Here is a 13,826-nt window from a genome sequence, read left to right as displayed (position 1 = left end):
GCCAGAGCCCCTCTGGCATGGGCAATGGTGGTTCTGGCTCTGGCCAGAGGAAGGGTTTTGACCTGGTGACCCGCTGGTTCATCCGAGTGGGGATTTTTGGCATCTGGCTCCCAGTGCGGGCAGGGATGGGTTGCAGGGAAGGTGCAAATGAGGCAAAGCCTGTTAGAAGAGGCTGGCAAAGTTTGGCAGAAGAGGCAATGCACAGCTTGCATGAAGCTCTTGATGGGGCTGGATCTCAACAGGCACATCCATCCCTTGCCTGCAACACCAAGAATCACAGTGGGGGCTCTCCCCCGCCTCTGCTCCTATAAAACTTCACAGATTCACGGTCAGATCCTGTTCTCACTTTTCCTGGCAAAAGTGGGGAGTAGCTGCACAGGCATTAGCAAGATCGCTGCAAATTTATGTTGGTGTAACTGAGAGCGGTGCCTTGCCCTCGGGATCGGTGGGCATCTCAGCACATGGAGGTAGGATTTACATGCCTGGCCTCCAAGCTTGGTGGCAGCTCAGCAGCAGCCAAGGAAGGCAGGATTCACACTTGTGTCAGGATCCCCATCTCCAGGCCCCACAGCGTCAGGCATCCAATGTCTCCGTGCGGCAGGAGCTGCAGAGCCCCGTAGGCAGTGCGAGGAGCGCTTTGCTGCTCCTACGCATGCACAGCCACATGAAGATGAGGATTCAAAGGGAGTTACATCAGGGAGGCATTTGGCCCCCTGGAATTACTCAGATTTGTACCAGGCTGGGACTTAGTGCAGCTTGAGGCGCACACCCCCACCCAAGTGCCTGGTTTCAAACTTGAGCATCCGTTTCGGGTTCAGAGTGGAAATACTCACGTGAGCAATTTTAGAGGAGCAGGTAAATGTTTGAATATAGGCTACATGGTACAAATAATTGAAGGCTCCAAGAGTCTTAACTTATGACCAACTGTTCCAGTGTTTCCCATCACTGTAGTCATTAATGATGCTTTCTTTTAATGGGAATAGGAGATAGAGGAGGTACAGCTGGAGGTAAATAGTAACCCAGTGTTTGTGGTAGGAAATAAGGAGCCATTGTCCTCAGCACTATGTAACTAGAAAGATAATAGTTGGTACAGCAAATACCAACTAATTAGAGGGCAAAGGCAGTCTTGAAATTGCAGCTGGCTGCAGGAAATTTTAGGTGCCAGCTTTTTCGCTCCGAAGTAAAGCCGGTTTGCCATATGGGCTGTTGTTCCCTGCCAGTCTGTCAGACTTCTACCTTGCACGTTAAGGCTGCGGAGGGCAGGGGCAGGGTGCTCCTTTGGGGCCCTGGCAAACAGCAGGGTCCCCTCTTGGGGACCTGGAGGTGTGAAGGGGAGCGTCACAGACCTGAGGCCTGGTAACAAATTACTTGCCCTGTCAAGTAACACGCTTTTCCACTTTTGGTGCTACAAGGGACAGCTGGCCACAACGGGTCAGGAGGCCAGAGATCCTCATTGGTCCTCACAGGAATCCTGGGGCTGGCACTGCTTCACACCCCGAGATGGGGTCTTACATCAGGGTTAGAGGTGGCAGAAGGCAAAGGCAGAGCCACTGCAGGACCAAGAGCAGAGATGGACGGGCAGGACTGAATACACGTACTCCTTAAAACCTCCAGCTATGAGCTGTGTGGATTATTCAAAAAAGATCCCAGTTTACTGAAAGACCGCAATGGCTTCAGCATAGTCCATGAGGAAGATGGAATTTTCCGCAGCTTTAATCCTTCCTTGCTGTCTCCAGTCCTGCTTTGGTGGGACAAGAAAAGCCATCGGGAGGCATGTTGGCAGTGCCTTGGAGGTGCTGGGTGCCAGGAAGGGGCAGGAGGGACAGGTGGGTACACACCTCGAAAGCTGGGTGGGAGCCCGCCCTTGGCTAGCCACTCGAAGGGCTGGACAAGAGGCAAGAGGTCCTCAGCCAGCAGTAACGAGGTGCATGGCCCATCTTGGAGGGCGTGTGTCTCACAAGGGGGAAGACTTGGCACTCCTGCCAGCGCTGAGGGCAAAAAACACAAAATGAGTTGGTCATGGTGCTTGAGTGGGTGGGTGAGGACAAGAGACTACCTATTGCTTTGCCTCACTTTGTCCTCTCTGCTGAAATGTCTTTGATGTTTTTCTCCTGGAAGGAGAAAAGTTGGTTGCCGCCTTTTCCTCTGGTTTGTCCCACAAGTTTGCTTTATCCTCCACCAAAACACCACCCTATGAATATCATACTGTAGTTTTTCTCCACTGAAGCTACTCCTCCACCTACAGAGGAGGATGGACAAGGAACAGGCACTTGAACCCTAGTGAGCCTCACCAGGTACCGGGGGCACCAGCTGCCAGTAGGAGGGGCTCCTGTCTAGTGTCAGCTGCCAAAGATGTCATCCAGATGTTCTTTAGATGTCCTGATATGATTAAGCCTCACTGATTTAATAACAAGCAGTGTCCACAGCTGGAACTGGTCAGGATGTGGGCTTTACTCCACAACCAGATTCTTGGATGTGACTAATATTAGTGGGAGACACTGTCACAGCACACCCAGGGAAGACACTACATCCAATCAGTTGTGAAAAGTCGCTTAATCCATGCAGCCCCCGGACACCACAAGCAGTTTTACTTCTCGCCAAAACATTCCTATAGCTCCAGTTGCCCTCACGGTCCTTTCTCTTCTACTACAGTAATGGATATTGTGTCTCTCACCTGGCTGGCCTCTGCTGCTGGTGAGCAGGAAGGGGGTGGGGAAGCACTCGAACTGTTTGAGGTGTGGAAATACTCAGCTCACTTGGCAGAGAAGAGCGATTTAAAATGTCTGAGGAACACAGGTCCCTCTCAGTTAATGGCATGACCCTGCAGAATATATTCAGAAGGAGGAGACCTTGTCACTAGGAAGTTACCCACATGGCTCCAACTTTTCTTAACACAGATGTAGGCCCAGTCTAGCATTTCTGTGGTGCTCATCAGCTCTGATCTCCTGGGAAATTTCTTCCATCCCTGTTGCATCTGCACAATAAGCTTCCTCCCTAGGCAGATGGTCCTGCGTCCTCTCCACACGCAGGGCAGGGCTGAGGCCGAGATGATGCCCATTCTGCGACAGCTTTCAAGGAGTACTCACTATGCTTCTTTATTGAGTTGGACCTTTTCTTTGTCCTTTAATTACCACTCACCCCACACTCCTGTGGTGGGATTAGCAGCAGTAGTAGGAGCAAGTCAAAGGGAGTGAATTTGTTGTGAGGAACTGGACACATTTGCAGCAGTGAGATTTTTATGAGTCAAGGTGGAATTCATGGAATAAAAATCTGGAAATGGAAAAAAAAAAAAGTAACCTTGAGCTTCTGCCAAAGGAGGGCTCGTTCCAGATGAGTTACCTGATCTGACCTGCCTCGCAGGTGTGAAAACCTTCATTGACCCACCCCCATGTTCTCTACCTGCCCCTGCAAACACTGAGGAAAACCACCACCTTATTCCCAGCTGCTGCCCTCGTGGGAAGCAGCCAGTTTCCTTGAGGCGTAAAGCTCATGACCTGAGAATTTGTGGCACTCCACAAAAGGAAATATAGGCTAAACTTCTGAAACATTTCCTAATGTTGACGTCTTTCAAGCAGTGGAATTGTCTCCCCAGGGACACGTGGATCCTCCGCTCCTTGAATCAAGGAGACAGGACCAGACAATGCAGAGGGAGACGTATTGTTGGGAACCTTACTGCCCCCGTCCCTGGGAGAGACAATGAGGAGGGAGAGAGGAAATAAATTAGATGACTTGAATCATTTCCAGCTCTAATTGCTATGATCTTGCAGTCGTTTTCCCAGCCCTGAGTATAACATTAACCATCGAAGCACGATTTCACCCACGGTCAATTAAACCAGGATTCATCTGGCCTGACATCACCAAGTAAAATCCATCCTGGACTCAGGGACACCCTGCTGAGAAGAGACAGGAGCCAGACAGGGGCTCCACGGGATGGGCAGAAGCTGCTGCCTTTGGAGGTGCATATCTCTGAGCACGCTCTTCCCCTCCGCCGGCACAGGGCACAAAGGGCAACGCAGCAACAGCATGGTGTGCGTTTGCTTTTCCTCACCTCGGTGATGCACTAGCAGCATCCCTGGGAGTGACTCCCCCCATCTGGATGGTGCTGCTGGCTGGGGAGCTGCTCCAGAGGTCAGATGGAGTCAGCCCGCAATGCTGGCTGATGTGTGCCGTCCTGCGAGATGTCAGGCTACATCTTCATGCCCAGCGGCTGCAAATATTATCCTCTGTCTGGTTTGCCCCTGCCTGCCTGGTCCTCTGAAGCGCAGCTCTGGGAAGCCCGTCAGGTGCCCACAAGGGTTTCAGTGTCTGGAGCTGCATTTCTGAATGTTGAGCTCCACAGCTTTCTCCTACGGCTGCAGCCCTTCTCCTTGCGGCTCCTTTCCCTTCCTCCCTGGTCCTTGAACAAAGGGGTGAACCGAGCCGTTTACTGGGTCCTGAATACCAAGAAAGCAAATAAAGAGAAAACCTCTGGAAGACACAAGGATTTAAAGGATGCGGCAGTAACCAGACAGACCTGGTGGCTGCGGCGGGGTGAAGTCCTGACTTGCCTGGCTCCACGTAAGTCGGTAGCAAGCCTGGGGAGAGCACGGAGAGTTCATACCTCCTCGTTCAGTGCTTTAATCATTAGACAGGCGCTCCCGACAGTGGGCTCTGTGGGCTGAGCGAGTTAAACTGTAACTGCCCTCCTCAGCGGCCCCCAGCGAGGAGCCCCGGCTTGTGTGACTGGGGAAGGACCAGCCTCCCACCAGCAGAGTCCCACCAGCGATCACTGACAGCTTGGGCAGGAACCTGGGGGTGGCCCCGACCGTGGGCTGGAGTTGGGGGGAGCTGCCCCAGGTCCCCACAGTGGCCATGGGGATGGACCAGGACCCTGTTGGGTTTTGTCCCATGGAGCTGGGAAAGGGTCCCCATCCCTCCCTCGCTCGGGCAGATAGGCATCACCTGGCCCCATGGCACTGCTGGGCAAGGGGGACAGGAGATGCCCCTGGGCCCAGCCCAGGGCACCAAGCCCTGTGTCCTGCCACTGATAAGGACCAGGGCTACGTGTTTTGGGGAGGCACAAGGCCATGGCCATAGCCAGACGGTGAGGTAATCTGCCCCCCGACTCCCCTCCGCTCAGACCAAGTCTCTTGGTCTCTTCTACTTGGCTTAAACCCAGAGGCGAAGAGTTGTACATCCTTTCCAAAATTTTTATCGGCATGAATTATGACAACTCTGGATATTCTTATTGTCTGTTTGAATGGCCGATCCTGTTCTAAAGTCTTACTTAATTCTTGGCCTCAGCTGCTTCCTGTGGTAACGAGCTCCGCAGCATAATTAAACGTGGTCTGTGATAGCAACCATGCGATGGGCTCCACCAGCGGCCGCAGCGCATGGCTGTGCACACGTGTGTCTCCATGTACCTGCGTGTGTGCCGGCTGGGGTGCACGGGAGTGACAGTGACAGTGTACCCCTGCCCACTTGCAGGCAGGACGAGCATCCCCCTCTGAGGAGAGGAGCAACCCCAGGGCGCAGCTGGGCTTGGGGACACTGAAGCCACAGTGCTGGGGCTGTTCACCCCGGGTGCTGTGACAGAGGGTTCCTCCCAACGCCTGACCGTCAGGGGAATGACAAAACCCAAATCCCTGCCCTACACAGTCAGAAGGGAGCGGTTGCCCCTCCAGCCCCCTTCTTCTGGATTAGTGGAGTGATGCTGAAGTCCCACAAATCTGGCAAGAAGATGTCCCCGAACAGCTGAGCATCCATGGGTGGTTTGGGGGAAAGCACACGAGAGGCTCTGGCTGGGATCTGTCAGGGACAGATGAGCCCCGGCACCCACCTCTCCTGCGGCCCCTTGGCGGGGACAGCTGGGGTGGGGGGATGTGTGTCCTCCAGGGCCCCTTCCCCTGGATGGCACCACGGGAATCCCAGCTGATGCTAAGGGTTTACCTCACTCCACTACACGCTCCCTAATTTCTCAGTTTAATCTCTTTCTTCTTTTTCTTTTTCCTCCTTTTCTCTTTCTCCCTTTTTCTTTTCTTCTCCTCTTCTTTTCTCCTTTTCCTTTTTATTTTGCCCTCTCCCCCTTCTTTCTGATCTTCTCCCTTTGTAATTTCTTCCTTCAGTTGCTCAAACGTTCTTCTGTAATTTCTTTCTTCGAAAGCAAGACAGGCCTCTGGCTGGAGCTGGCACTGACGGGGTGAAAGGGGATTATTCTCCTGATAATCACCGGGATTAATGCCACAGAGCAAGGAGGAAACAAACACAATTCACACATTACATCCAGCTTTCCCATGGACCGTGCAGACAGGTGGGCTCACGTTGATGGGCTCACAGGGTCGAGCCCCCTCTCCCCTGCCTGGCCCTGTAGGCACTGTGTGGGTGGGCATGGGGGGCAGAATACCCCAAATCCGATGTAAGAGCCGCTCCCTGGGCTTGCTTGGTGCCTCTCTGCGTCACCGCTGGCTTGGGCACCTCCCGGCTGTGGGGACGAGCCCGACGCCCTGCTCGGGTGGCCCCGGGGACACGCAGGTGACGCAAACTGGCTTCCGGGGCGGGTGGTACACGCTCTGCGGCCTGGCAGGTGGCAAGGGAAGGGAACGAAATGTGCTGAGATGCCAAGCCAGGAGGGTGCGACCAGTGCCACCGTGCCACGAGGGAGTCGTGACAGTCGGCAGAGTCTGGATGGTGTTGGGAACGTCACCGCGCAGAAGGGGAGGGTGGGACAGAGCTGCCGGGGCTGCAGAGGGAGGCTCGGGGCAGCGCAGGGAGGGATGTCATGTAACGTATGTCTGCCAGGCGTGTGATTGCTAGTGCTGCTGCCCGGAGGCAGACGCTGCCCTGGGACGGATCTCACAGAGCCCGGGGATGGTCACTATTTACAGCTGGTGAAACCACAGCGCGTTTCATGCTTTTATTTCTGGGTCCCACAAAGCCCAAGGATGAGCTGAAGAGGGTAAGCGAGGCTTAGGACGGGCTCCGTAGCTCCTGGCTTCGCCGCTCACAAATCATTCTGCAAACCAACCCGATGACAATAAAGCCTTTGTGTGAAAACCACCGCATTTCGTGGGCTCCATAGTGTCCTTTGATGACAAATGCCTTTGCTCAATAGTCTCACCTTCACAGTGCAAGCTGAAGGGAACATAAATACAATTCTTAGCCACTGTGGCTTCTAAACAAATATATATATAGCATGGGTAATATATGGGCTTACACAAACATCAGCATTAAAGCACGCAAAGTAGGCAGGGAAGGAAACTATAATAACTGAAGCACCAGCGCAGGCACAAGATACAAAGAGGGAAGAAACCACATGGCAATAGATGGTTGTCTTCTAAGGCACTCGGATGTTGTGTTGAATATGGTCTCAGTGCTTGGCCACGGGACAAAGGGATGCACATGGGTACTGATGCTCCCGTGGCACAGGCAGCTCTTGGCACATTTGTTCACAAATAAAGTAAGTGTGTGTGTGTGTACATATTTACACATGCAAAAAACTAAAGACGTTTAAGCCAATGAGTTCTAGTTCAGACTGCTGCCATGTACTCTTGCAAAGGTAAAATTAAAGACATAGAGTTCCCCCCATGTAATTTATGCGTAATTGTGTACGTGTTCTGTATTTTCTGTGGTTAGCATCCTTAAGTCACGACTGAATTTTCAGCTTGAGACACTGATTTTCCAGGATGCACAGAGCACCTACCTGCTAACACCACTTGTGGCACCTGAAGTTGAGCCAAATCACTAAATTCTTCAACACATCCTGAGACTGTACTTATACACACCTGCAAAAAGCCAAAGAAAAACTCCCCAAAAACCCAAGCCAAAAAAAAAAAAACCCCACAAAACCTGAAGTCACCATGATTCATGCCTCAAAACATATTCACATGCCTAAGAGCTTTTTTTTTACTCAGGAAGGCTTTTTTTGGGTGGAGTTGATTCTTGTTTCTAAGCCTTTAGTGTTCACTGAAGCGACATTTTTCTTCGTTTCCCTCCAGCCACGGGAGCTGGAATTCTTTTTTTGTAAGTGGGGATGGGGACCCTCTTTCCATCACATGGCTTCAGGGGCTGTGTTTTGAAGAACCGAACATCATGAAAGATGGTAACGTGTTCAACACCCTCCAGGATGTGGCTTGTATATAATCCCTTTTACAGCAGCGTGAGTAACGTTGTGCACAAAGGTCTATGGAGAGCAAATGAACTTTTGTGTGGTGCAGAGGGCCCAGATCTGCCTCTCTTGATCCTTAATGAGTACATACAATTGGGCTTTAGGGGTAACCACATCATTCATTTTCAGTGAGCGACGGGAACCTTCCCAAGCACACAGCAGCTAAACCTCCAGGCATGGGTAGCCCTTTAGAGGCCTGAACCGCAGCTGGTACATCCCAACAGAGCTCTACTGAAGGCAAGGAGGGAGCTGGCCTTTGACATTGTCTTTGGTTGATTTGCTCTTTATCTTTTCTTTCATTTCCTTGGCTCTTCTGCGTCGAGAAGATGCCTGTAGTTAATGGTGTCAATGCTACAGGGAGGATGTGCTTCGAGACACCCCAGATGGCAGGGATCCGGTCAGGTTTAGCTCCAAGCTGTGCATGAAGTTATTGCTACGCCACTGCCTCCTCGCACGTCCAGAGAGGTTCCCAAATCATCCATGACACCCTCGCTGCACAGCGCCAGGCTGCAACACACCCCGCAGCGACACAACCCAAAGGCCTCCATCGCGTCTGAACTTGCCGAGATATCATCTTAAGATTGCACACGCAACGATGAGCGTAAGCGATACTGTTGTGCTGAATAAGGTCTCTTACCAGAAAAACAAAAACAGGGAAAGTTAGCGTCATCGTCTCTAACCCCTGTCGCTACCCAGCTGTAAGCAAACGCAGAGAAAAGCTCTGGGTCAGCGTTAGGTTGGGTGACTTTGCTGTATGGATCTAAGGCTGGTTTCCCAATGAAGTCATGCTCCGGTCTGTCACTTCACACAAAGGAAGCCTCTGGGTCATCCGTGGTGATATTTGTCTGCGGCTCTATAGATAGCTTTGATCTACTCGTCTGACAGATGAGCATAAGTAATTGTGTTACCGCTCTTGTTTCCAAGAGTCATCACTTCATTAACAAAGGGATCAAATTAAAGCCTGCAACCGTAAGGGCGAGGAGCAGCCTTTCACTGTCACCTTGAAGCCATTGTGCCCAACTTGGGCTACTGGGCGGAGATTGTAAGGACTGATGTTGTGTTAGGTGCACCACATCTCCAGCGTCCACCATTTGGCAAAGTGCTTGTTCCTGCAGCTCGGAGCGAATCCAGCAGCTGCTGCCTCTCCCTGGCACACCGGGGTCATGGGCTGGGTGAGCCTCCAAACCCTCCTCGGGTCCATGAAGAACCTCGGGTTACAAACAGAGAGTGGGTGTTTGAAGATATTAATCCCTCCCTGCCACCCCAGGGTGGCTGCGGACATGGATTCCCCATGGAAGCTGTGAACTCGTATTATATTTTGCTGACAAATCCAGGCTTTGCCATTTCTTTGAGGTCCCTCCAGGCTGTTGTACCTCTCCTGCCCTGGGTCTAGCAAGGGATCCGTTCCGGATTCAGGGCGTCACGTTGCCGCCCAACTAACAGGAGAAGACCCCTCAGAAGGCACTGGTAGGAAGCGCAATTCATGGTGTGCAACGTCATTGTGGTGATGGAGGATTTTGAATGCTGGCCTAAACGCACCAAGGGGAAAGAGTTTCTGTTATCTGTGCTCAAGACAGTGTTTTGCATTTCTCACAACATTGGGGCAGGAAAAATAGGGACCTTATGGCACAGTGTGATTTGAAATGGTCACAAAGGAGTTTGCAGAAGCCAGAGTGGATTGAGCGACTTGGTTCCTACCGTCTCCTCTCGAAGGACCAGCAGCACCACACGTGCCGGGGCAGCGGTGCCTGCGTTTGTCACGCCCGTCGGATAACTTTGCAGGCTGTCCAAAGCAACCAGCAAACCCCTTGTGTTTAGCAGCTTTGAATTAAAATAATAATAATAATAATAATAAAGATAACAAAAATGGGTGCTGCTTTCTCAGAGGCACAGCAAGCTGACAGCACTGAAAGATGGGGCGCTACTGCCTTCGAGCATTTTGCTAGTTTTTCATCTGAAGAGACAATGCAAGCCATCGCGTTACTACTGCTGAACAAATTGCTGCAAGTTAGCTGAGCTTCAGCAATCGGCAGCATGCATGCTCTTAGCCCAACGCAAATCTAAGTCAAGTATGTCAGCCGAAACAGTAGCTGCCAGCTACCATTGTCCTCTCCTTCCTTGCTGAGTAGCAGAAAGACTTTGCCACAGTCGTATATCATCCTCAGTGGAGATTCTTGGTTTTCCATACAATCCCCTGTTTTAGGGCCGCATCTTATGTGGGCAATCAAGATAACAGCGTGAATTCCCACTTATCCTGGTTCATTTTACATCTCTGGAGCCCTAAGAATCTGTCAGAAACGCGAGCATTCAGCAGTCGCGCCAGGCGCAGTGAAGAGGCCGTCTTGGGACCAGAGCCAAGCTCAGCACAAACCCGATAATATCTTTGTTACCACTTCAGCTGCATTCTGCTAAAAAATGTTAAAAAAAAAAAAGGGGATATCCTGTACAAGCATTATTCTGCTGCATTTATGCATAAGAGATTAGTCCCGCAAATAAACTCCGCAATAGAGTAAAAAAAAAAAAGCCACTTAGTACTGCTGTTTTTTCCCCTCTGCATCAGATCAGGTGAGAAAGAAACAATGAAGACACCCATTTGCGGTACTGCAGAAGGAGAACCAAGTGATCTAACTCCTGTCTTCTACTGAACGTCGGCCTTTAAGCAGCCCAGCCCGGGCTGGGTACGCCCTGTGCAGCACAGGTGAAGGCGGCCACCAACTGCTCTCTTTGGCCAGGGCCTTACGCTGATCCCCACCCTCCGTCACCTAACGCAAAGCCACATTTCCTCGGAGGAGAAATAAGGGCAGTTTTTACAGTCTCTGAAAAAAAATCACGGTGCTTTCTGTTCTGGTTGAAAGTGTCTCCAAGAGGGTTGAACGTTTAGTATCAAGCAACTGCTGATAACGCTCGCTTCAGGTCGCAAGCTGCCTGGACCAGGCAAAGTGAGTTTTATTGCACTCACATATCTGATCTTATCTGTGGTAAGCGATGCATAAAGCACCTTCCCTACAAAAAACTGAGCTTCCTTGGCTTTGGTGGGTGCCACGGGCCTACGGAGCTCCCCGGCTGCCGCGGAGCCCCAGCTCCCTCTGAAAACAACCTTATGGTTACTGCCTGGATTGGGAAAAAACACACCTGGAGCCAAAATATGCTCCTTTACAGCGAAGAAGGATACCAGCAAAGTGGCAATAGTTCAAAATATCCTTAATAGTGGCACCCTTTGCTTTCTCAAACTTTAATGACCGCCACCACCAAAATACTCATAGTAACTGCTAATGCTAAATTAATTAATTCATAGAAGAATGGCATGAGCTGCTGATTGAAGTCACATGGGGACCACAAGAAATGAGATGCTGAAATCAAACTTACCTCTTTCTGCATTTTGTACTTAAAATCCCCTGTGGAAGTATTGCACGTGTCCTGCCAGTCATTGAGTATCTGACATAGCATCTCACAGCTCTTACCGACTGCGGTCTACAAGCGTCTGCGGTCTACAAGCGTCTGCGAACACGTGCCCCTTCTGCGATATGTCAGTCACTCTGTCAGGTAGAGTCTCAAATTTTTTTATACGGGACCTTTGTGGGAGACTTGTGCTGCTGCCAGGAATGACCTGGCTGGGAGAGGCAATGCATCTTGTGGACAATAAGGACAAACAGAGGAAGCACATCGCTGCCTTCATTTTAATGTCAAACCAGATCTCCCTCTAAGTCTTTGACTCCCTAACAAGCCTCAGGCAGCCTTGGCTGCGTATGGTGTGTGATCATAGTTAATGTCCAGCTGTGCGTCTGAAGAAACGGGAGTCTTCTTTGCTAGATGAAGATTTCAGTTATCCAACCCATCAGAAATAAGCGAGGGCTATTGAAGTTCAGAGATGCGTTGCATGGGGAAGCGCTGGCGTGCCCAGGGAGCAGCAGCACAAGCTGCTGTCACTGTGGTGCCCATCTGTGTTTGGCGTGGGTGCGAAGGTAGAAGCGGAGGTCTGCTCACAAGCACCGCTGAATTGCAGCTGCTTTGGGGCCTTAAGCACCCACGGCAGATGTTTCGCAGAGAAGGGTCAGACACCTCTGTCAAGAGGGGGCCGAGCACAGAAACAAACTGAAGGCTTGGGCAAATGCAGGTTCATGGTTAAAGGGAACTAGATTGCATTTTTACACGTGCAAAACTAAACTGAGCCAAGTACCCAAATAAGGTCTTGATACATATATCGTAGAACCATAGAATGGTTTGAGTTGGAAGGGGCCTTAAAGACCATCTAGTTCCAAGCCCCCTGCCCTGGGCAGGGACACCTCCCACTAGACCAGGCTGCTCACAGCCCCATCCAGCCTGGCCTTGAACACTTCCAGGGACGGGGCATCCACAACTTCCCTGGAGTAACGAGATTTTTCTTGTCAACCTAAACAAAGGAACACATGTACAGATAGAAGAGATGAACCCCAATTTAGCTCTAGATGTGGATGATGAATGTGTGCTGTGCTAGACCAAATCCCCTGCTCTGAGCACTTGTGAGCTGCAGAATTTGAAGTCTGGGTCTTCCCAAATGTCAGGATTTGGTTAATTTTAGAGTCACGTTAGAGCAGATATGAGCTCACTTCTCTTGAAAAATATGGAAGGACTTTAAGGCAATTCCTTCTTTATAGAAGCAGCCCCCTTGATGTCTCAGTGGTTGCTAATGTGAGGGACAATTTACAGAACCAAAGTATCAAGAGATTTGCAACCCAGAGGCTTGGTGGTCTTGGAAGAAGCATGGTTGACAGCAACGCTAGGGTTTACGCAATTACTGATTTGAAGAAATCAATTAATCCTGCACACTTAATGAACGAAAGGTCCAACAAGAAGATAGTTACATAAATATATCACTGAAAATTGCATCATGGACCTATTAGGCATGAAGTCATGTAGATTTTCTGATTTCCAGACCTTTGATAGTGCAAGCTTAGTATTCTTGAAACATGGTTCTCAGTGTGCAGCTATATATATATATATATAATCGCACAGACACATAGAGATAGATGCACACGTGCACATCAATACATTGGGACAGAAGATGATATACTGTTTAAAGCTAAACATAGTTTCTATGTATTATATAAGAGAGTTTAAGAGCGTTCATATACATTCCAAGACTTGTGGTTCCCCAAAATGGTGCACCCTTACAGAAAATGAAGGGTTTACTCAAGCTGAACAAAAACCCTTCTAGGAGGGGTTTTGAGCTACAGCAGCAGCCCATCCTTTTTCCCAATACATAAAGAAACCAAATGTTTTTTAACTTGCCTTCTGACAAAGTTTGCATCCACAGAAGCTCCTACAGCTGAATTCCTGCTGAAGTGGCACCTCCACACAAAGGGCCTGCGGAACTTGAGCCTAAACATTTAACTTCTTCGTGATTAATCTAGAAGAGTTTTAATGTTTGCAGTTGTAGCTCACTGGGAAAACCTACCGATCGTGTACTTAAAATCACCTGGATTTAAAGCTCGCACCCACGGAACCACTTGCTACACCCAAGCTGGTCCCAGCCGTTCCACTTACGTTTTGTACGTCATTACTATAGTCAGAAATAAAGTCTACCAACACAAGGTGTATGGCTCTGTTTGCTTGATAAGCAAAAAAAATAGTATGCAATTAGTTTAGTATATACAGCTACAATATATTTAGTTTTCCGGGGCATATGCCCTTTCTCAGGTTTGAG

The sequence above is a fragment of the Larus michahellis genome, chromosome 1, assembly GCF_964199755.1.
Source record: "Larus michahellis chromosome 1, bLarMic1.1, whole genome shotgun sequence".
NCBI classification, from domain to species: Eukaryota; Metazoa; Chordata; class Aves; order Charadriiformes; family Laridae; genus Larus; species Larus michahellis.
Note: the sequence above shows the minus strand (reverse complement) of the source record.